Here is a 19,151-nt window from a genome sequence, read left to right on the forward strand (position 1 = left end):
TGGAGTGGGGCCAGCTATGAGACATTTTCTTCTGCCTCTGCCAGTTTCCACTTCTTCTCCAAGACTTAGCACAGGCTTCTGAACCTGACATTAGGTTTTCAGATGTCAGCTGAATGCGTCAGAAGTATATAGTTTGGTATTTCCAGAAATTACTTCTGGATTACTTCAATCTATGTTTGAATGATGGTGAACATTTCATTTTCATTAATCTCTCCCTCTTACCAGAATCATCAAGTTGTTCCTGGTCTGTGACCAGTTCTACAGGCCTCTTCATAGATTACAATCACAGCTGTCTTTTATGCAGGACTATGTGCTAAGAACTTTGCACACGATGAATCATTCAGTCCTTCTAGTACTCTGTGAAGGAGGTACTGTTGTTATCACCTTTATACTGATAAGAAAGTTTAGGCTTTCCCAATGTTAAAGACCTGGGAAAATGTGGAAAAAGAGTTCAAGGGCTGGAAATATGACTTTATGTACTTCAGAATTTCTGTGCTTAAATGTTATACTCTGCAGCTAGTGTCTTGAAAACTTGGACATTATGGAGTGAATTTCTGAGAACTTTTTTTTTTACTAAGGCCAAAATTTACTTTTTAATTAATTTAAACATGTTTTTCTTTGGAAAGGAATATTTTTTTTCAAAAGGGGACGGGGAATGTAAATTGGTACAACCACTATGGAGAACAGTATGTAGGTTCCTTGAGAAAATAAAATAGTTTCACGTGATCCAGCAATCGCACTCCTGGGCAAATATCTGTAGAAAAACATGGATCAAAAGGATACATGCACCCCAATGTTCATTGCAGCACTGTTTGCAATAACCAAGAGATGGCAGCAACCTAAATGTTCATCAACAGGTGAACGGATAAAGATGTGGTACATATATGCAATAGAATATTAGTCAAGCATTAAAAAGAAAAAACTAATGCCATTTGCAGCAATATGGATTGACCTAGAGATTATTATGGGCTTTCCTGGTGGCTCAGTGGTAAAGAATTCGCCTACAATGCAGAAGATAGTGGATTCAGTTCCTGAGCTGGGAAGATCCTGTGGAGATGGAGATGGCAACCAACTCCAGTACACTTGCCTGAGAAATCCCATGGACAGAGGAGCCTGGCAGACTACAATCCAAGGGGGTCACGAAAGAGTTTGACACAATTTAGCAACTAAACAACATCAACAAAAAGTAGTAAGCCAACTAAGTGAAGTAAGCCAGACAAAGACAAATAATCATGTGTTATCACTTATATGTGGAATCTAAAAAAATATAAGTGAACTTATTTATAAAGCAAAGACTCATAGAGAATGAACTTATGATTAGCAGGGAGAAGGGTGGAGTGAAGGGAAAGAGTGGGAGTTTGAATTTGACATGGACACACTACTATATTTAAAATTGATAACCAACAAGAACCTGCTGTATAGCACAAGGAACTCTGCACAATATTCTGTAATAACCTAAATGGGAAAAGAATTTGAAAGATAATAGATTAGTATATATGTTAAAATACTAATAATTTTAAGTAAAATTTAAGAAAAACAAAAGGGCATCTAAAGAATGTGCTAAAATGGTACAATGAGGTCAGTAGTGTTTAGTAGGGATCCACAGAAATCAATCACAGTTGTTCTCAGCTCAAAAGTAATATACACAATGTCCTCTCACTTGATTACTTGACTTATGGCAGAAAGTGAAGAGGAACTAAAAAACCTCTTGATGAAAGTGAAAGAGGAGAGTGAAAAAGTTGGCTTAAAGCTCAACATTCAGAAAACTAAGATCATGGCATCTCGTCCCATCACTTCATGGAAAATAGATGGGGAAACAGTGGAAACAGTGTGAGACTTTATTTCTGGGGGCTCCAAAATCACTGCAGATGGCGACTGCAGCCATGAAATTAAAAAAACTCTTGCTCCTTGGAAGGAAAGTTATGACCAACCTAGACAGCATATTCAAAAGCAGAGACATTACTTTGCCAACAAAGGTTCGTCTAGTCAAGGCTATGGTTTTTCCAGTGGTCATGTATGGATGTGAGAGTTGGACTGTGAAGAAAGCTGAGGGCCGAAGAATTGATGCTTTTAAACTGTGGTGTTGGAAAAGACTCCTGAGAGTCCCTTGGACTGCAAGGAGATCCAACCTGTCCATTCTAAGGGAGATCAGCCGTGGGTGTTCTTTGGAAGGAATGATGCTAAAGCTGAAACTCCAGTACTTTGACAACCTCATGCGAAGGGTTGACTCATTGGAAAAGACTCTGATGCTGGGAGGGATTGGGGGCAGGAGGAGAAGGGGATGACAGAGGATGAGATAGCTGGATGGTATCACCGACTTGATGGACGTGAGTTTGAGTGAACTCCGGGAGTTGGTGATGGATAGGGAGGCCTGGCGTGCTGCAATTCATGGGGTCGCAAAGAATCAGACAGGACTGAGCGACTGAACTGAACTGAAAGTAAGAACAGATTTTATTACCAGACTCTGTACTGGTTGCAGAGTGGAAATTATAAGGAAAGTGAGAGAGTCAATTCTTAAGTAGGTTGATAAGGAGTCCAGAACCCTCAAGGAGGAGGAGGAAGAGACAAACATTTTTTTTCTACATGGCTTTGCCTTAGTCACATAAGACGTTTTTTCTTAAGCTCTGAGTTGCCACGGCAACAATCTATTTTGCCTAAGACTAACTGTCCTGAAGCCCAGAGCTAATGATTACACAACAAAACAATGCATCTTGTTCAAGGGTATGTTTCTCATTAAGCTCTGTGCTAATGATTATATAACAACAATGGATCTTGCTTGAGGACATGTCTCTCCTTAACAGGAACCCATTCCTCCCCGCTAACCTTGTTATCTTAAGATATATGTTGAGGGAGCCAGTCTGGAAAGACCTTTACAACCTTGAGACATTCTTTTATCTATTGTTAGTAACCAATTGAAAAAGTATAAACGACTAGCGACCAGCAAGAGGGGCACTCTTTCTGCCCCCTTCTGATGTCTGTCAGAAGATTTCTCTGTCCCTTCTCACTTTAATAAAACTTAGGCCTCAAGAAGCTCTGAGTGACTGAAGCTGCATCATTGGTTCTGAAGCAAAATTTTCTCCTTTGAAGATCATGAATCTGACACCATTTACTGTAAGCTATCAAAAGGAAATCCTTCACATTGTCATGATTTAGGACCCTGAGATTTGGAGTGGCATGTTTGAATCTCCTACCCGACACCAGACTAGCTTTTGTTTTCTAAAAGCTGTTCAGTGGCTCCTCCTGGGTCAGTTGAGTCTCAGAAGATGCTCTTCTCATTGTCTCAGGCCCAAAACAAAGTGACATCCAAGCACAGCCCAGGAGAACCTCAAGTTCTATTACCCAGGGAGGTTGCAGACACGCTTGAGAGACCGCAGCATCTTGAATATTTGCAGTTGGCAGGAGTCTGTGAAGCCTGCCTGTGAGTTATGTTAAGGACATTAGAACCAGAAAGGACCAGTTATAACACTGGACTGACTGTCTTTATAAATGAGGGGATTAAACAGTACCAACAATTCATTTTAAAGCCTTACAGTGAAACTATTTCAGTAAAATGACTTGAAATCTGGATTCACAGTGGTCTTCAGCCAAAGACATTGAAATGCTGGCACTTCCCTCATACACTATAAAGGAAAAAGCCCAAGTTTTTAAGAGGTGGAAATTTTGGAGTAGATTCATCATGTGCAATTAATCCACTCATAATCTAGCCATAAGTAGGAATACTCAGGGATAACTCCCTGACCTATATACTTAGAAAGGCACCAGGGAAACAGTTCCAGCATCCATGGACGTTCACAGTAAACGATGGTTGAAGATGCCACCGTGAACTCTTGGAGTAGCAAGATCAGATGGCTTGACTTAACCTACAGAGACAGTGGATTCAATGACCATGATAAGCCCTAGTCAGTTCAGTATCAATTCAGTTGCTCAGTTGTATCCAACTTCTTGAGACCCCATGAATCGCAGCACACCAGGCCTCCCTGTCCATCACCAACTCCCAGAATGTACCCAAACCCATGTCCATCGAGTCAGTGAGGCCATCCAGCCATCTCATCCTCTGTCATCCCCTTTTCCTCCTGCTGCCAATCCTTCCCAGTATTAGGGTCCCTTCCAATGAGTCAACCCTTTGCATGAGGTGGCCAAAGTATTGCAGTTTCAGCTTTAGCATCAGTCCTTCCAATGAACACCTAGGACTGGTCTCCTTTAGGATGGACTGATTGGATCTCCTTGCAGTCCAAGGGACTCTCAAGAGTCTTCTCCAACACCACAGTTCAAAAGCATCAATTCTTCAGCCCTCAGCTTTCTTCACAGTCCAACTCTCACATCCATACATGACTACTGGAAAAACCATGACCTTGACTAGATGGACTTTTGTTGGCAAAGTATTGTCTCTGCTTTTGAATATGCTATCTAGGTTTGTCATAACTTTCCTTCCAAGGAGTAAGTGTCTTTCAATTTCATGGCTGCAGTCACCATCTGCAGTGATTTTGGAGCCCAAAAAAATGTCTGACACTGTTTCCACTGTTTCCCTATCTATTTCTCATGAAGTGATGGGACCAGATGCCATGATCTTAGTTTTCTGAGTGTTGAGTTTTAAGCCAACTTGTTCACTCTCCTCTTTCACTTTCATCAAGAGGCTTTTTAGTTCCTCTTCACTTTCTGCCTTAAGGGTGGTGTCATCTGCGTACCTGAGGTTATTGATAGTTCTCCCGGCAATCTTGATTCCAGTTTGTGCTTCTTCCAGCCCAGCGTTTCTCATGATGTACTCTGCGTAGAAGTTAAATAAGCAGGGTGACAATATACAGCCTTGACGTACTCCTTTTCCTATTTGGAACCAGTCTGTTGTTCCATGTCCAGTTCTAACTGCTGCTTCCTGACCTGCATACAGGTTTCTCAAGAGGCAGGTCAGGTGGTCTGGTATTCCCATCTCTTGAAGAATTTTATACAGTATATTGTGATCCACACAGTCAAAGGCTTTGGCATAGTCCATAAAGCAGAAATAGATGTTTTTCTGGAACTCTCTTGCTTTTTCTATGATCCAGTGGATGTTGGCAATTTGATCTCTGGTTCCTCTGCCTTTTCTAAAACCAGCTTGAATATCTAAGCCCTAGTAATGGTAGGTAAATCAAAACAATTTGATGCACAGCATCTGAGACAATGAACAATTGATCCTGAGGTCTGTATCGATGACACAGTTGCAAAATCTATGAAGGCTATGCTTGGTTTATATAACTTGGGAAGGACTAGCGATGGCACCCCACTCCAGTACTGTTGCCTGGAAAATTGCATGGACAGAGGAGCCTGGTAGGCTGCAGTCCATGGGGTCGATAAGAGTTGGACACAACCGAGTGACTTCCCTTTCACTATTCACTTTCATGCATTAGAGAAGGACATGGCAACCCACTCCAGTGTTTTTGCCTGGAGAATCCCAGGGATGGGGGAGCCTGGTGGGCTGCCGTCTATGGGGTCACACAGAGTCAGACATGACTGAAGTGACTTAGCAGTAGCAGCAGCAGCAGGGAGTAGTAGCACATGTAAACATAAAGGACTCTTTTAAACTAGATTCAGAGTACCTTTGTTAATCATATTTCATTGAAATGATCCCTGCATTATGGCTACCAGTCTATACTGTGATTCTTCCTCAAAGTCTTTCCCAGAGAAAAGAAGCTATTCACCAGACTGAGTGTGTCCAGAAGAAAGAAAAATAATCAGAATTTCTAGATCTATTTCATTCTGGCTAGAATTTTTAAAATTCTCTTGGGACATAAAATGACATTAGGGTCTAAAATCAGAGGGGGATATGGAAATCAGGGAATAAGCAGTCTTGTTTACCTTGCTCATCTTCTAGGAGCCCAGAATAATAATTTGATATGTAAGGAAGGGTCAGTAAAACGTTTTGGTTCATCTCTAAACTTGGTAAACTCTGTGCTTTCTGTCATAATATTAATCTATCCTGCCTAAATGATTTTTTAAATAAGTTTATTTATTTTTAATTGAAGGATAATTGCTTTAAAATATTGATTTCATTTCTGCCATACATCAACATGAATTAACCATAGGTATACATCTGTCCTGGAGAAGGCAATGGCAACCCACTCCAGTACTCTTGCCTGGCAAATCCCATGGACAGAGGAGCCTGGTAGGCTGAAGTTCATGGGGTCTCTAGAAGTTGGACACCACTGGGCAACTTCACTTTCACTTTTCACTTTCATGCATTGGAGAAGGAAATGGCAACCCACTCCAGTGTTCTTGCCTGGAGAATCCCAGGCATGGGGAGCCTGGTGGGCTGCCGTCTCTGGGGTCGCACAGAGTCAGACACAACTGAAGTGACTTAGCAGCAGCAGCAGCATACATCTGTCCCTACCCTCTTGAACCTCACTCCCACCTCCCACCTTTTCTCATCGTTCTAGGTGTTAAGCCACAATTTGAGTTCCTGAATCATACAGCAAATATCCATTGGCTAACTATTTTACATATGGTAACATATATGCTTCCATACAACTCTCTGTATTTGTCTCACCCTCTCCTTTGCCCCTGCCCATATCCAAAATTTTGTTCTCTGTGTCTGTATCTCCATTGTTGCCCTCAAATAGGTTCATCAGTACCAGCTTTCTACATTATTCATATGTTCATTAATATTTTTTTTCTTTGTTTAGTTCACTTTTTTTAATAAATTTATTTATTTTAATTGGAGGCTAATAGGCTCTAGGTTCATCCACCTCATTAAAACTGACTCAAATGCATTCCTTTTTATGAATGAGTAGTTTTCGGAGAAGGCGATGGCACCCCACTCCAGTACTCTTGCCTGGAAAATCCCATGGATGGAGGAGCCTGGTAGGCTGCAGTTCATGGGGTCGCTAAGAGTTGGACACGACCGAGCGACTTCCTTTTCACTTTTCACTTTCATGCAGTGGAGAAGGAAATGGCAACCCACTCCAGTGTTGTTGCCTGGAGAATCCCAGGGACGGGGGAGCCAGGTGGGCTGCCGTCTATGGGGTCGCACAGAGTCGGACAGGACTGAAGTGACTTGGCAGTATTAGATTTATATATGTACCACAACTTCTTTATCCATTCATCTGTCGATGGATCTAGGTTGCTTCCATGTCCTAGCTATTGTAAATAGTGCTTCAATGAACAATGGGGTACACATGTCTTTTTTCAATTTTGGTTTCCTAAGGTTTTAGAAAAGGCAGAGAAACCAGAGACCAAATTGCCAACATCCTCTGGATCATCAGAAAAGCAAGAGGGTGCCAGAAAAACATCTATTTCTGTTTATTGACTATGCCAAAGCCTTTGACTGTGGAAAATTCTGAAAGAGATGGGAATACCAGACCACCTGACCTGCCTCTTGAGAAACTTATATGCAGGTCAGGAAGCAACAGTTAGAATTGGACATGGAACAACAGACTGGTTCCAAATAGGAAAAGGAGTACATCAAGGCTGTATATTGTCATCCTGCTTATTTAACTCCTATGCAGAGTACATCATGAGAAACACTGGGCTGGAAGAAGCACAAGCTGGAATCAAGATTGCCAGTAGAACTATCAATAACTTCAGGTATGCAGTCAACACCACCCTTAAGACAGAAAGTGAAGAGGAACCAAAAACCCTGTTGATGAAAGTGAAAGAGGAGAGTAAAAAGTTGGCTTAAAGCTCAACATTCAGAAAACTAAGATCATGGCATCTCGTCCCATCACTTCATGGGAAATAGATGGGGAAACAGGGGAAACAGTGTCAGACTTTATTTTTGGGGCTCCAAAATCACTGCAGATGGTGACTGCAGCCATGAATTAAAAGACACTCCTTGGAAGAAAAGTTATGACCGAACTAGATAGCATATTCAAAAGCAGAGACATTACTTTGCCAACAAAGGTCCGTCTAGTCAAGGCTATGGTTTTTCCAGTGGTCATGTATGGATGTGAGAGTTGGACTGTGAAGAAAGGTGAGGACTGAAGAACTGATGCTTTTGAACTGTGGTGTTGGAGAAGACTCCTGAGAGTCCCTCGGACTGCAAGGAGATCCAACCTGTCCATTCTAAAGGAGATCAGTCCTGGGTGTTCTTTGAAAGGAATGATGCTAAAGCTGAAATGCCAATACTTTGGCCACCTCATGTGAAGAGTTGACTCATTGGAAAAGACTCTGATGCTGGGAGGGATTGGGGGCAGGAGGAGAAGGGGATGACAGAAGATGAGATGGCTGGATGGCATCACCAACTTGATGAACATGGGTTTGGGTCCTCCCATGCTGAGAGCTTTCTTTTCACCTTGGTTATAGTCTCTTCTGCTGTGCAAAAGCTTTTAAGTTTAATTAGGTCCCACTCCTTTATATTTGTATTTATTTCCATTATTCAAGGAGATGGGTCAAAGAGGATCTTGCTTTGATTTATGTCATCAAGTGTTCTGTCTATGTTTTCCTCTAAGAGTTTTATAGTTTCTGGTCTTATATTTCAGTCTTTAATCCATTTTGAGTTTATGTTTGTGTATGGTGTTAGGAAGTGTCCTAATTTCATCCTTTTACACATAGTTGTAGTCCTCTCATCACCATTACTGAAGATGCTATCTTTGCCCTATTGTATATTCTTGCCTCCTTTGTCAAAGATAAGTTGACTGTACGTATGTGGGTTTATCTCTGGGCTTTATAATTTGTTCCATTGGTTTATATTTCTGATTTTGTGCCACTTCTGTAGTATAGTCTGAACACAAGAAAGTTGATTCCTACTCTAGCTCCAGTCTTCTTTTTCTAGATTGTTTTGGCTATTCAGAATCTTTTGTGTTTCCATACAAATTCTGAAATGTATTGCTCTAGTTCTCTGAAAAAATGCCTTTGATAATTTGATAGGGATTACGTTGAGTCTGTAGATTGCATTTGGTAGTATAGCCATTTTCACAATATTGATTCTTCAAACCCAGGAGCGTGGAATATCTCTCCATATGTTTATGTCTTCTTTGGTTTATTTCATCACTGTCTTGTAGTTTTCTGTATACAGCTCTTTTGTGTCTGTAGGTTTATTCCTACGTATTTTATTGTTTTTGTTTCAATGGTAAGTGGGATTGATTCCTAAATTTCTCTTTTGATGTTTCCTTGTTAGTGTATAGGAATATAAGTTACTTCTGTGCATTTATTTTGTATCCTGCAAATATATGAAATTCACTGCTTAGGTCTAATAATTTTCTGATAGTATCATTAGGGTTTTGCATATACAGTATCATGTCATCTGCAAATAGTGAAAGCTTTACTTCTTCCTTTCCAATCTGGATTCCTGTTATATCTTTGTCTTTTCTGATTTCTGTAGCTAAAACTTCCAAGACTGTGTTGAATAACAGAAGCAAGAGTGAGTACCCTTGTCTTGTTCCTGTTCTTAGAGGAAATGCTTTCAGATTTTCACCATTGAGAATAATGTGAGCTGTCGGTTTCTTGTATATAGCCATAATTTTTTCAGAAAAAATGCAGCTGTTTGACCAAGGAGATTGTGGCTATGACTAGCAGGAAAGAAATCCAATTGTTTTTCCAGGCAACTTTCTGGCTGTCATGCTTTTGCATTCATATGGCAAAAACACTGCAATTTGCCAAAAGGATCAAATTTCCAGCTTCACTTCAAGCTGTTTTATCTGCCTTTTCCAAGAAGTTGAAGAACACACACAGAGCACACTGCACGTTTTTATGGGAAAACTAGTTTGGGGAGAGTTCTCTGGGAGTACTGAGTACCCTATGATTAGGTTACCCTGACTAGGTGACTATGTACTGCATGCTGAGCTCCTAGGCAAGTAGATACCACCAGCCAGTCTCTCTCAGGAAACGCAGTTGTTTGACCAAATATGTTGCAGAAAAAGCATAAAGAAATCTAATGGTGTTTCAGGCAGCTTTGTGCTGCCATCCCTTCATGTTCTGAGTGCACACACAGTTCAAGTAGCGAAAAAAAAAAAACCAACAACTTTCCAGGTTCACACCTACAAGTTTCCCCTGCCCTTTCCAAGCATTTGAAGAACACCCCTAGAGCACACTGAAGATGTACCAGGAATGTACCAGAAAACTTATTTCATGGGAGTGCTCTGGTGGTACTGAGTCCATGATGGTTGGTTTTTCCTGAATAGGTGGAACTGTGCTGTGAGCTGAGCTCCTAGGCAAGTAGGTTCCACCAGCCAGTTTCTCTCAGAAAACGAGATGGTTTGACCAAAGATGTTGCAGCAATGACTAGCAGAAAAGAAGTTCAATGCTTTTTCCAGGCGGCTTTCAGGCTGCCCTCCATCAGCGCGCCAAGTGAGAACACACTGCAATTCATGATAAGAACGGACTTTCCAGGCTCACACCTAGCAGGTTTCCCTGCCCTTTGCAGGCAGTTGTATAACACATACTTAGAAGCACACTGCAACCTTCCACGAGAGAACCTGTTTGGAAATATGATCCTTATGTCAAAAGCAATATTTTTCCCATGTGAATGCTAATTAGTTGCAACTTCTAAGATGCCTGAAAAACACTCTGATTGCTTTGTTCTATTCACTGCAGCATATCTATTGTAGGTCAAGTGAGTTTTTAGAAACATCTCAGGGTGCTCACAGCTCTTTGCTACTAGCTCTCCTAGAGAATATTTAGGCCCAACACTAACTAACTACTATCTCAGTTATGTATTCACCGCATGTGGAACATTTTCTGCACGTTTTCTTCATGGATGTGTTCTGTGTTTTCCAGGTGTGTGTTTTTCCTGGTATAAAGAACCAGAGAGATCATGTTTGTCACTTTGGAAATTGGACTTTGAGAAATATTTTTCCTCTGAAAAAGCTAGATTAGCTGCATTCTCTAAAAGTGTCTGAAAAACACTTTGGTTGCTTGTGTTCAATTCACTGCATCAATAACTTTTCATGGACAAGTGAGTTTTTAAGTAGAAACTCCTTGCTAGTAGCCCTCTGAAAGAACACGTAGGTCTAACTCAGCCCTATATCGGATACGCACACATCTCATGCAGAATATTCCGTGTGTACAGTTTTCTTCATGGAAGGGCTCAGTGTGTCTTCAGGTTTGTGTTTTTACTTGTTGGAATTTGCAAGGAAAGATGCTGTTTGTCTCCTTGGCAATTGGGGCCAATTGATAAAAGCAATATCTTCCCCTCTGGTATACAGTTGTGGCCTCTAAGTTGCCTGAGAAACACACTGGCTGCCTTTGTTCTATTCACTACAGCAATTTCTGTCTGTGGACAAGTGAGTTTTCAGAATAAACAGGGTATTTGCAATGCCTTGCTAGTAACTCTCTAAGAGAAACACCTATGCCTTATTAGGCACTAGCTCAGTACGCATTTGCCATATGCAAAACCGTTAGTGAACACGAGTTTTTTCATGGAAGGATTCACTGCGTGTCAGGTGTTTGTTTTTACTTGGAAACGTCAGGGAAAGACGCTGCCCTGTGAAAGATAGGTAACTGTGGCCCCTTTGCTGCCTGAAATACTCTCTGGCTGTTTGTGTCTTATTCACTGCAGTGATGTCTCTCATTGAACAAGTGAGTTTTTAGGGGAAAAAAAAAAAAAACTGGATGCTTGCGATTCTTTGCATGTAGATGTCTAAGAGAACACCTAGACCTTACTAGGTGCATCAGGTGTGCATTCAAGTAATGCTTCCAGGTATGCATTCACAGAAAGGATACTGTGTATCCTTTCAAATACTTCATAATTGAAAGCTACTGTCAAAAGCAGTATTTTTCCATTGTGAAAGCTAGAAATTTGTGGCCTCTAAGTTGCCTGAAAAACACTTTGGTTGCTTGTGTTCATTCATTGCAGCAATGTCTCTGTTTCAGCAAGTGAGTTTTTAGGAAGAAATACGGGCTTCTCTGGTGGCTCAGATGGTAAAGCATCTGCCTACAATGAAGGAAACCTGGGTTTGATCCCTGGGTTGGGAAGATCCCCTGGAGAAGGAAATGGCAACCCACTCCAGTATTCTTGCCTGGAAAATTCCATGGACAGAGGAGCCTGGTAGGCTACAATCCATGGGGTCGCAAAGAGTCGCACATGACTGAGCGACTTCACTTTCACTTTCATGGTGTTTGTAGTTCCTTGCTTGGAGCCCTCATATAGAACAAGGTACCAAGGTAATAACCTATGTATTCATCACAGAGCATTCTGCACACTCAAGATTTTTAATGGAAAGGTTCAGTGTGTCTTGGGTGATTGCTTTCACTGGTTTGAAACTGCAAGGAAAGATTCTGTTTTTTACCTTTTAAACTGGAGCCTGCTGGTACAAGGAGTATTTCCTTCTGTGAAATCTATGTAGTTGCAGCATCAAAGCAACTCTGGTTGCTTGTGTTATATTCACTACAACAGTGTCTCATTAAACAAGTGAGTCTTTAGAAGGGTGTTTGCAATTCCTTGCTGGTAGTTCTCTAAGAGAATACCTAGGCCCAGAAGATACTAACTCTGGTATGCATTCACCACATGCAAAACACTCTGTGTATACAAGTTTATTCGTGAAAGTATTCAGTGTGTCTCACATATGTATTTTTGCTAGTCAGAAACTGCAGAAAAGATGCTGTTTGTCACCTAGGAAATTGGGGCCTACTGGCATACCGGTATTTTACCCTGGTGAAAGCTAGGTAGTTGCAGGCTGAAAGCTGCAGAAAAACACTTGAGCTGCTTGTGTTCTATTCAGCAGCATAGTGTCTTGTTGGACAAGTGAGTTTTTAGAAATAAACGAGGTTCTTACAATTCCTCGCAATTAGCTCTGTAAGAGAACACCTTGGCCTACTGGGTACTAACCCTGGTTTGCATTCACCACATGCAGAACACTGTGTACACACAAATTTATTCATGGAATGGATCAGTGTTTCTCAGGTGTGTGTTCTTGCTTCTCAGAAACTGCTTTTCCCCCTTGAAGTTATGCAATTGGGGCTTCAAAGCTGTCTGAAAAGCACTCTGGTTTATTGTGTTCTATTCTCTTCAGCTATGTTTTCAGACAAGTAATTTTTTAGTTTAGAAAGAAACTGAGTTCTTGCAACTCTGTGTTAAGAAGCTCTCTGAAAGAACAGCTAAGCCTAACAGGTAATAACAGACATGCATTCACCAGATGCAGAACACTCGGCACATACAAGATTCTTCCTTAAAGATCAGTGTGGATAAGGCAAGTGTTTAGCTGGTTGAAAGCTGCAGAGCATGTGCTGTTTGTCACCTTAAAAACTAGGGCCTGATGGCAAAAGCAGTATTTTCTTCCTGTGAAAGCTGGGTATGTGAAATTTCAAAGCTGCCTGAAAAACCCTGTTTGCATGTTTTCTATTCACTGCAGCAATATCACTCTATGATAAGTGAGAAAGAAACATACTGCCAGCAACTCTTTGCTAATACCCTTCTAAGAGAACTCTTAGTCTTAACCAGGTACTAATTATGTATATTCACTACACGAGGAACACTGCCTACACAAGTTTCTTCATGGAATGATTCAGCGTGTCACTGGTGTGTGTTTTATATCCTATAACTTTACTACTTTCATTGATTAGCTCTTATAGCCTTTGGTGGTGTTGTAGGGTTTTCTAAAGCTAAAGACAAATGAAAAAAGGAAAGATATACCCATCTGAATGCAGAGTTCCAATGAAGAGCAAGGAGAGATAAGAAAGACTTCCTCAGTGATCAACGCAAAGAAATAGGAGAAAACAATAGAATGGGGAAGACTAGAGATCTCTTCAAGAAAATTAAAGATACCAAGGGAACATTTCATGCAAAGAGGTGCACAAAAAAGGACAGAAATACTATGGACCTAAAGGAAGCAGAGACATTAAGAAGAGGTGGCAAGAATACACAAAAAATCTATACAAAAAAGATTTTCATGACCCAGACAACCATGATGGCGTGATCACTCACCTAGAACCAGACATCCTGGAATGTGAAGTCAAGTGGGCCTTAGAAAGCATCATTATAAACAAAGCTAGTAGAGGTGATGGAATTCCAGTGGAGCTATTTCAAATCCTAGAAGATGATGCTGTGAAAGTGTTGCACTCAATATGCCAGCAAATTTTGAAAACTCAACAATGGCCACAAGACTGGAAAAGGTCAGTTTTCATTCCAATCCCAAAGAAAGGCAATGGCAAGGAATGCTCAAACTACCTCACAATTGCACTCATCTCACATGCTAGCAAAGTAATGCTCAAAATTCTCCAAGCCAGGCTTCAACAGTATGTGAACCAAGAACTTCCAGATCTTCAAGCTGGATTTAGAAAAGGAAGAGGAACTAGAGATTAAATTTCCAACATCCGATGAATCACAGAAAAAGGAAGAGAGGTCCAGAGGAACATCTACTTCTGCTTTATTAACTATGCCAAATCCTTCACCTGTGTGGATCACAGCAAACTGTGGAAAATTCTTAAAGAGATGGGAATACCAGACTGCCTTACCTAGCTTCCTCCTGGGGAATCTGTATGCAGGTAAAGAAGCAAAGTTAGAACTGGACTTGGAACAATTGACTGATTCCAAATTGAGAAAGGCGTAATTCAAAAAGCTGTATATTGTCACCTTGCCTATTTAACTTATATGCAGAGTACATCCTGCCAAATGCCAGGAAGCAAGATTTCTGGGAGAAATACCGATAACCTCATATATGCAGATGACACCACCTTTATGGCAGAAAGGGAAGAGGAACTAAAGAGCTTCTCGAAGAAAGTGAAAGAGGAGAGTGAAAAAGCTGGCTTAATACTCAACATTCAGAAAACTAACATCATGGCATCCAGTCCCATCACTTCATGGCAAATAGATAGGGAAACAATGGAACAGTGAGAGGTTTTACTTTGGAGGGCTCCAAAATCACTGCAGATGGTGACTGCAGCCATGAAATTAAAAGATGCTTACTCCTTGGAAGAAAAGCTATGACCAACCTAGACAGCATATTAACAAGTAGAGACATTACTTTGTTGACAAAGGTCTGTCTAGTCAAGGCTATGGTTTTTCCAGTAGCCATGTATGGATGTGAGAGTTGGACCATAAATAAGACTGAGCATTGAAGAACTGATCCTTTTGAACTGTGGTGTTGCAGAAGACTCTTGAGAGTCCCTTGGACTGCAAGGAGATCAAACCAGGCAATCCTAAAGGAGATCAGTCCTGAGTGTTCATTGGAAGGACTGATGCTGAAGCTGAAGCCCCAATACTTTGGCCACCTGATGCAAAGAACTGATTCATTGAAAAAGACCCTGAAGCTGGGAAAGATTGGAGACAGGAGGAGAAGGGGATGACAGAGGATGAGATGGTTGGATGGCATCACTGACTCGATGGACATGAGCTTGAGCAAGCTCCGGTAGCTGGTGGTGAACAGGGAAGCCTGGCATGCTGCACTCCATGGGGTCGCAAAAGTCGGACATGACTGAGCAACTGAACTGAACCGAAGCTATAGTATTATGTTATCTGCAAATAATGAATATTTTATTTATTCTCCAATCTGAATTCCTTTTATTTCCTTTTCTTCTCTGAATCCCATAGTTAGAATTTCCAGAACTGTGTTGAATAATAGTTATGAGAGTGGGCACTATTGTCTTGTTCCTGATCTTACAGGAAATACTTTCAGCTTTTCAACATTGAGAATAATGTTTGCTGTTAGTTTGTCATATATGGCCTTTATTATGTTGAGGTAGTTTCTGTCTATGCCAATCTTCTGGAAAACTTTTATCATGAATGAGGTTTGAATTTTGTCATAAGTTTTATCTGCATCTATTGAGATGATCATGTTTTTCTCTTTCAATTTGCTAACATGATATATCAAATTGATTTGCATATATTGAAGAATCCTTAAATCAGTGGGATAAACCCCACTTGATGATGTATATAATTCTTTTAATGTGTTGTTGGATTCTGTTTTCTAGAACTTTGTTGAGGAATTTTGCCTCTATACTCATCAGTGACATTAACTCAAAATTTTCTTTTTGTGATATCTTTGTCTAGTTTTGGTATCAGGGTGATGGAGGCATCAGAGAAAGAGTTTGAGTGTTTTCCTCCCTCTCTAAATTTTAAGAATAGTTTGAGCAGGATAGTGCTAATTCTTCTTGAACTTTTGATAATCTCCTGTGAAGACATCTGGTCCTGGGCTTATGTTTGTTGGAAGATTTTTGATCACAGTGTCAGTTTCAGCATTTGTGATTCAGTTCAGTTTAGTTCAGTCGCTCAGTCATGTCTTACTCTTTGCAACCCCATGAACTGCAGCATGCCAGGCCTCCCTGTCCATCTCCCTGTCCAACTCCCAGAGTTTACCCAAAGTCATGTCCATTGAGTCGCTGATGCCATCCAACCATCTCATCCTCTGTCATCCTCTTCTCCTCCTGCCCTCAATCTTTTCCAGAATCAGGGTCTTTTCAAATGAGCAGCTTTTTGCATAAAGTAGCCAAAGTATTGGAGTTTCAGCTTCAACATTAATTCTTCCAATGAACACCCAGGACAGATCTCCTTTAAGATGGACTGGGTGGATCTCCTTGCAGTCCAAGGGACTCTGAAGGGTCTTCTTCAACACCACAATTCAAAAACATCAATTCTTCGGCCCTGAGCTTTCTTTATAGTCCAACTCTCACAGTTTGTTCATATTTTCTACTTCTTCTTCTTTCAGTCTTATAAAGTTGTACTTTACAGAGAATTTATCCATTTTTTTCCCAGGTTGTCTATTTTATTGTCATATAATTGCTCATAATAGTCTCTTATGATAATTTGCATTTCTGCATTGTCCTTCTTTTTTGTTTCTAATTTTGTTGATTTGTCCCTTCTCCTTTCTTTTGATGAGTCTGGGTAATGGTACTGCTGCTACCGCTAAGTCACTTCAGTCATGTCCGACTCTGTGTGCAACCCCATAAACAGCAGCCCACTAGGCTCCCCCGTCCCTGGGATTCTCCAGGCAACAACACTGGAGTGGATTGCCATTTTCTTCTCCAGTGCATGAAAGTGAAAAGTGAAAGTGAAGTTGCTCGGTCACGTCCAACTCCTAGCGACCCCATGGACTGCAGCCTACCAGTAGCTCCTCCATCCATGGGATTTTCCAAGCAAGAGTACCCGAGTGGGGTGCCATTGCCTTCTCCAGGTTAATGGTATGTCAATTTTATTTTCTCAAAGAACCAATTTTTAGTTTTATTGATCTTTGCTATTGTTTCTCTCATTTCTTTTTCATTTATTTCTGTCCTGATCTATATGATTTCTTTCCTTCTACTAATGTTTAGGTTTTCTTGTTGTTTTTCTAGTTGCTTTAAGTGTAATGTTAGTTAGATTTGTAATGTTGATTGGTTTAATGTTGGTTGATTTTTAATTTTATGTTTTTCTCATTACTTGAAGTAAGCTTGTACTGTTATAAACTTTCCTCTTAACACTACTTCTAACTGCATCCCATAGGTTTTGAGTTGTCATATTTTCATTGTCATTTGTTTCTAGATTTTTTAAATTTCTTCTTTGATTTATTCAGTGTCCTCTTTGCTATTTAGATGTGTATTGTTTAGCCTACACGTGTTTCTGTCTTTTACAGATTTTTTTCCTGTAATTGATATCTAATGTTATAGCTTTGTAGTGAGACAAAAAGTTTGATACAATTTCAGTTTTCTTAAATTTACCAAGACTTGATTTGTGACCCACAATGTGATCTATCCTGGAGAATGTTCCATGTGTACTTGGGGGAAAAGTGTATTATTTTCAGTTTGTATGTGCTCCTAGGTCTGAAGTGAGTGTCTTATAGACAGCATATACAGGGATCTTTTTGTACCTACTCAGGCATACTTTTTCTTCTGCATAGAGCATTTAAACTATTTATGTTTAAAGGTAATTTTGGTATATATGATCCTATTACTATTTACTTTATTGATTAGGGTTTGTTTTGGTAGGCCTTTTCTTTCTCTTGTGCTTCTTATCTAGAGAAGTTCCTTTAGCATTTGTTGTAGAGCTGGTTTTGTGGTGCTGAATTCTCTTAACTCTTGATTATCTGTAAAGTTTTTGATTTCTCCATCAGTCTGAATGAGATCCTCACTGGGTAGAGTAAGCTTGATTATAGGTTTTTTTTGTTTTTTTGTTTTCCTTGTTTTATCCCTTTACATATATCCTGACACTCCCTTCTAGTCTTCAGAGTTTCTGCTGAAAGATCAGTTGTTAACCTTATGATGATTCCCTTATGAGGATGATACTTATTCTTTTTCTCTTGCTTTTAATGTTTATTCTTTGTGTTTAATTTTCATTAGTTTGATTAATATATGTCTTTGTGTGTCTGTTTTTGGATTTATCCTACATGGACTCTCTGGGCTTCCTGGACTTGGGTGGCTATTTCCTTTCTCGTGTTAGGGAATTTTTTGAATACAATCTCCTCAAGTGTTTTCTCATACCCTTTCTTTTTCTCTCTTTTTTTTTTTCTGAGACCCCTATAATATGAATGTTGGTGTGCTTATTGTTGTCCCAGAATTCTCTGAGACTGTCCTCATTTCTTTTCATTCTTTTTTCTTTATTCTGCTCTGCTTCAGTAATTTACACCATTCTACCTTTCAGCTCATTTATCCATTCTTCCACCTCAGTTATTCTGTTATTGATTACCTCTATTGTATTTTTTCTCTAGTAGCTCAGTTGGTAAGGAATCTGTCTGCAGTTCAGGAGACCAGGGTTCAATCCCTGGGTCAAGAAGATCCCCTGGAGGAGGAAATGGCAACCCACTCCAGTATTCTTGCCTGGAAAACCCCATGGGCAGAAAAGCCTGGCAGACTACAGCCCATGGGGTTGCAAGAGTTGGACACAACTTAGCAACTAAACTACCACCATTGTATTTTTTATTTCAATTATATTGTTCATTATTAATTGTCCATTTTTTATTTCCTCTGTGTGTGTGTGCTAAGTCGTTTCAGTCATGTCTGAGTCTCTGTGACCCTATGGACTGTAGCTTGCCAGTCTCCTCTGTCCATGGGGATTCTCCAGGCAAGAATACTGGAGTGGGTTGCCATTTCCTTCTCCAATGCATGAAAGTGAAAGTGAAAGTGAAGTCGCTCAGTCGTGTCCGACTCTTAGCGACCCCATGGACTGCAGCCTACCAGGCTCCTCGGTCCACGGGATTTTCCAGGCAAGAGTACTGGAGTGGGGTGCCATTGCCTTCTCTGTCCTCTGTCCATAGCATTTTCCAAAACTTAAGACTAATGGTACAAGCAATTTTAATCTGATGGGAACCTAAAAAGAAACTCACAAACTCACACTCACAAAA

Source organism: Bos javanicus, chromosome 21 (genome assembly GCF_032452875.1).
Source record: "Bos javanicus breed banteng chromosome 21, ARS-OSU_banteng_1.0, whole genome shotgun sequence".
In the NCBI taxonomy this organism is placed as follows: Eukaryota; Metazoa; Chordata; class Mammalia; order Artiodactyla; family Bovidae; genus Bos; species Bos javanicus.